General features: G+C 40.5%; 1 long non-coding RNA gene across 1 annotated transcript; it reads right to left on the bottom strand.

The window, feature by feature from the left end:
* Positions 1–1,345: 1,345 nt before the first annotated feature.
* LOC130387058 (uncharacterized) lies at positions 1,346–3,871 on the bottom strand. The gene is made up of 3 exons (XR_008896282.1): positions 2,805–3,871; positions 1,951–2,404; positions 1,346–1,857 (listed from the first exon to the last, which is right to left on the bottom strand). It is a non-coding gene; the product is annotated as an uncharacterized LOC130387058 (long non-coding RNA).
* Positions 3,872–5,618: the final 1,747 nt, after the last annotated feature.

The following is a 5,618-nucleotide window of genomic DNA, read 5'->3' as shown; positions in this document are numbered from 1 at the left end:
TGTCCATCAAAATACACCGTTATAACTTATAACCTCTCTACTACCTAGGTGCAACTGTGGGAATTGTGCCACTATGCCCAACGAAGTGAAGAACGTCTGCTGTAGAGTAATCCCAAAGGTAAAACTGATGAGCTTTAGGCTAAGCTACAGTCTGAGAACGATGTCATGTAATCTATCTATCATCTTCGGAGGATATATATATATATATATATATCCTCAGAAGATGAGTAGCCTACCACTATCACAAAACCTTATAATTAACTTCTAGTAAACTATATTGCATGTTTAGATCATCTCTACCATATAGCAACAGTACTATCAGTCCACTTGTAATAGAAAACGAGTAATCTCATAATTCTCACCTGTTTGCTGTAGTTCCAGCCAACTGTACCATGTTTGTTATTTGAATTCGTTAGTGATAACATTTTTTGTAAATAACAATCCTACTCGAATAAATGTTGCTTCAGCAATACCAGTTACGAGAAATCTCACCTGTTCACTGTTGTCTCAGCCATGTTTACAATAGCAATCATTGTTATGTAGAACTAATCAGTGAAAAAAAAAGTTCAATAAAAGTATGACTGGAAAACAGATGTTGCTTCCTGAATCTGTATTGTCCTATGCAGTCATGTCTCAGTGATGTCAAGGTCACTTTACACAGTAGTTATTTTGTCTTATTGTATTTATTAGGTACCAAGATGAATGAGCCAAGTGCCAGAATCAATAACCTGCATGACACAACCTGCATGACACAACATGCACACAAAAACATACAGTCTACAAAATATCTACAATATATACAAGTATGATTATGGACCTGTGAGGCACACAACAGATGAAGAGTAAGTCATTTTGGCTGTAAGCTCCCACTAAACAAAATATTATGTGATTTGAATCAATTTACCATTAAAAGAAAAACAAACTATAAGGCCGCGAGCTACGGGGCCTTACCCGGGAATTCCACCGGACGCGTTACGGCAACGTTACGGCTGCGGCACGTCTTGGCCGCGACTTTGCCCTGCTTGCATTTCCACCGGGCGCGTTACGGCAGCGCAACGCTGCCTTGCGAGCCAGCCGTATTCACGCGAGATCACGAGATCCCGCGATAATCCTAAACCTAATGTACTCACCTTCCACTCCCAAAACTACTGCAATTAAATGCCAGGCTTTGTCCTTTCAGACATTGTTCTTATAAAAAGGATGATTTGAGACCCTTTGATTGATTGACTGCTGACCTGCAGCCGCGCCCGGTGGAAATGGTCTCATTGATTAGAGTGGAACCTATCTGCTGCGGTGACCGCAGCCAAGACGTGCCGCTGCCGTAACGTTGCCGTAACGCGTCCGGTGGAATCAGGGCGTTACCGTGCACCCTCACCTCCTAACAAAGCCAACTATTTTTTTATGTTGAGCATGGTCAGACCATTCAAAAAGAGTTGGTTTCGTTTGGAGGTGGGGGCTGCACAGTAAGGCCCAGTATAGGCACAGCCTATAAGAGGTTATTGTTGAAAACAGTTTAACAGAAAGTTCCGCTCCTTGTCCCTTAGGCGTTTCAGGCATCTTGCCTATCGCAGCTTTGTAAGCTGGTGTTGGGGATATTTAGGACATAGTTGTCGGGTCGTCATCCCGTCATGTGTGCTGCAGCGGATATGGCAGCAGTTCCCATCTGGTGACTTCGTAGGATTCAGACCACCTTTTGATTGAAGCGGGAGACGTGACGGGCAACCAGCTCAGCCTTGGGAGTGTGTGTATATTCCGCTGAAAGGTCTGGAGGGATGGGGATAGTCTTCATTTCCTCTTCAAATGATGTTGGGTCCTCAAAAACCTCCATGAGCAGCCTCATGAGGTCATGTATATAGTCTGGAAGATATAGCATTAACATACTAATGAATGTAGCCATAACAATCTGTAAACTGATGTGTGTGTGTGTTTTTAAAGATTATACAATCTTACTGAATGTTGGATCTGTTTTCACGGCCTTCACAACACCTTCCCCACTCTTCGCCTGCCCTGCAGAAGTCGTAGCTTGCTCCTGTGATGCATTTTCATTGTGGTGCATTGATGCAAGATACAACTTATGGTAAAAAAAAAAGCACCGCCATTAAACAACACCGAGTGTGCCTGACAATCATTCCAATCAATGGCTTTCACAATTACGAGATGGTGTAAATTATTACCTGCACAACATTCCCATGAAGGGAAAAAACACATTCTTTGGAGCAAAACACAGTATCAAGACTGTGGAATGACTTGAGGAGTCACTCTCCTCCTCTTCCTCCAACTCAAGCCGTGGTCTCTTGCTAGGTCACCAGCCTGGGCCCTTTATTGGTGTTGAAGTCAGCAGTGAGTGTGGCAAAAGAGGTTGTTCCGAAGTCTGCACTGACAGGAGACACCTGTGTCTGCATGGCTACAAATAACAGAAACAAATCGTATTAGAAACTGGAAAATAATAATTTAGCAGTTTTTTTCCTTGGTAATGGAGTAACACTGCAGAGTAAACCTTCGTTACCCATCACAAATGCAAGAAGCCATTTGCAAATATAAACCATATCCTATTTGGTTATGAAGTTGTTTAGCCAATGCTTTTATCGAATTGTTAGTAGAAAGTAAGTATGTGACACATGAATGTATGTATAGCCCATATTCTAGCAACATCAGCAAGGGTGAATCTTCAAATAGATTATTGGACTGCAGATTCTAGGTAAACCAAAAAAAAACAACACATCCGAATACACAGGAAAAAGATGCTCACAAAGTTTTGCATGGATTGCATACTAAGTCACTAAAAACTCTTAGTGGCTACATACCTTTGCTTCTTACGTGTGCCTTTATCGATCCCATGGACAACTGTGTGCCGCCTGATGTCGACTTCAACCGTGCACTTTGTATTCCCACAGAATGCATTCCCACCGGCGAGTTTGTTTGGGTTCCCGTCAATATAATCTGATGCGTTTCAGTCTGGCATCCGACGTGTTGAAAGGGGCAATTATGGGCACTGCAGTCCTGCTAAAATTATCACACATAAATCACGACAAAAAATGATTTTACACAGTACAAGCTAACAACATCTGAAACAGGAACTGTGACCCACCTTATAGTAACACCTCACATAAGGCTAAGGCTAGCTCTCATTTTACAGACAGTTTAGAATTGTAGTTAGAGATCCCGCAAAAGGTTTGTGGAAGATTAACCAGCCTCGCAACAAGACTAGCAGCTAGCTACAGAATGAATTATTTTATGGTAGGAAATGGTAGGGTTAATTACCCCAACTTATATTACACACAACACAGCCACTTTTGTTATTATCAGTATATGTTTACTTACATGTTGAGAGTCATCTTCACGCAGGTTGCTGAAGCAGCCATCCGTGAAGTGGAGGGGACACAGAAAAAGGCTCCGTAAAGTCGGTGGAATAGGGTTAAAAATGAAATCTAGCCAACGGCTACGTGAAGGCTCTGCCTTTGGCAAACCATACAAGGGAGAGGTCCCTTCACCACCAAGAAAACACCTTCTAGCCAATATTATATATATATATAAATAGTATTTTGTCTTTCTGTCCATCTACTTCTCTACTCAAACTCTTGTTTTACGATCCATTCCCGACCCCAGCGTGTCCAGGAACGCAGCAAAAGGTCATTGATGACGCTCTCCCATTGACTCCCAGCAAAAGTACATGCTTACGTCACCATGTACCGGAAGTAAAAGAAAGCCGCGGAGAAAATCCTAACGAGCCGTTTCTAGGTAGCTCGGTAACAGTGATTTTCGGTAGTCATTTGCTCCCCCTTGCGGGAATTTTATGGTATTGTAACTTTGCCAACCATTTATATACCCCAAAACGTATGTAAAGCGCAATAGGAGAAGGAAAAAACGGAAAAGCATAATAGGCCCCCTTTAAGTATCTTCAGCCTGAATGAGTAAATAAGTCAAAAAAATTGTGTGATTAGATAAATACACTGAAGACAAGTAAACTACACTAGTCTATATTTTCAGTTTTTGCAGTGTTATAGAACTCTAGCAGCAGCATTCTGAACAAGCTGAAGCTTCATTAGAGTTTGTTTTGGGAGACCTGTAAGGAGACCATTGCAATAATCAAGCTTACTAGTGATAAAGGCATGTACAAAGTTTTGTAAGTCTTCGGTGGACATGACCCCATATACGAGAGCTCCCCGCACTACAGCCATCCGGAGGCGCACAGAGCTTTTGGCCGAGTTTTATACCATATCGCTCTTACTGAAGGCATTTAGTGGTCAAAATATTATTAATATATATTCGAATATTAATATTAATAAACAAAAGAACCTCGAATATGATTTTTGGGCAATAGTCAAAGCCTACTATTGTGATAGTATTGTATATTTTTTGCCTGAGATGCATTGAATCTTGAGTGAGATGGAAATGTTATTAATTTGATCTTAAAATGCACCGTATGTTAATGAAAGACATGTTAAATAAAAGAGGCATTGAATTCTAAAGTCTGTTATGTATATTATTCATTGAATCACTCATCTACCAAAAATGTACTTGAATTCAATTATTTTATTGAATTAATTTATGCGATTAATTTAGATTAATTAATCACAGAGCCTGTAATTAATTAGATTAAAAAAAGTAATCGCTTGACAGCCCTAGTTATTATTGTTCAGATGATTTAGCTAAGCTAGCTAACAGCTGCCAACGTCAGCAGTCTCTTGTTGCCCTAGCAACAGTAAACATTGCCATGGACTAATGAGCTGTAAATAGAGATGCAGAATCAAGCTGTATTGTAAATACAGATGAGATACTTTGAATTTTAGCACAAAATACAATTAAACCTATAGGAAATAATAAGTTTAATTTGCAATATTTGCCTTTGAATTTATTGATTGTTTCATCCATTGTTTACTGAGGTGATAACTATTTCGTAGGTATCATTTGTGTGTAACTTTAATTTCTGTGTAAATGTGTAACTTTGACTGTAGTTTTCAAATGGCTGTGTATAGTGCTGTCTTGAGCATTTTCAGGTATTTTATATATATATCAAATTTTTTGCATTGGAAAACATTTGTGTCATAATGAAAACATGACAAAGCCTTTAGTGTTGTTACGCTCGTGAACGTTTGGTTCAATATGAACTAATATTTTATCTTGTACGTTATTCAGTGGTTTTGAGTTATTTCCCCATCCAATGATAAATGCTTTCCCTATGTCCAGCCCAGACAGGTTCAGGGCAAGTCCAGCTGGTCAGTTCAGGGAGAGAGCCAGACCAATGCAGGCAGCCCAAAGACTGCACCACCTGTAGAGAGTGAGGAGTGTGTCAGCACAAAGTCAGGTTCACCTGAGAGAGAAGCTGTAGAGAGTGAGGAGTGTGCCAGTCAAATAACGGATTTCTTTTCACAACCTAATCAGAAAGATCTCCACTCATTTTTGAATTTCCATCCTCAAGAAAAAAGTAACAATCCAGTGGTGGAGAAAGTGTTCTGTAGCAGAGACGGCACCACCAGTAGAAAGTGGCCGACGTACCGTCCAGAGAGTCAAATTATGTATTGTTTCATCTGCAAGGCATTCGGTAAGAGAACTGATAGCAGTCTGTTCATCAGTGGAATGTCAGATTGGAGGCATATACACCAGCGCACAGAGGAGCA

This window comes from Gadus chalcogrammus, chromosome 8 (assembly GCF_026213295.1).
Source record: "Gadus chalcogrammus isolate NIFS_2021 chromosome 8, NIFS_Gcha_1.0, whole genome shotgun sequence".
In the NCBI taxonomy this organism is placed as follows: domain Eukaryota; kingdom Metazoa; phylum Chordata; class Actinopteri; order Gadiformes; family Gadidae; genus Gadus; species Gadus chalcogrammus.
This window is presented reverse-complemented; position numbering and strand designations above follow the sequence as displayed.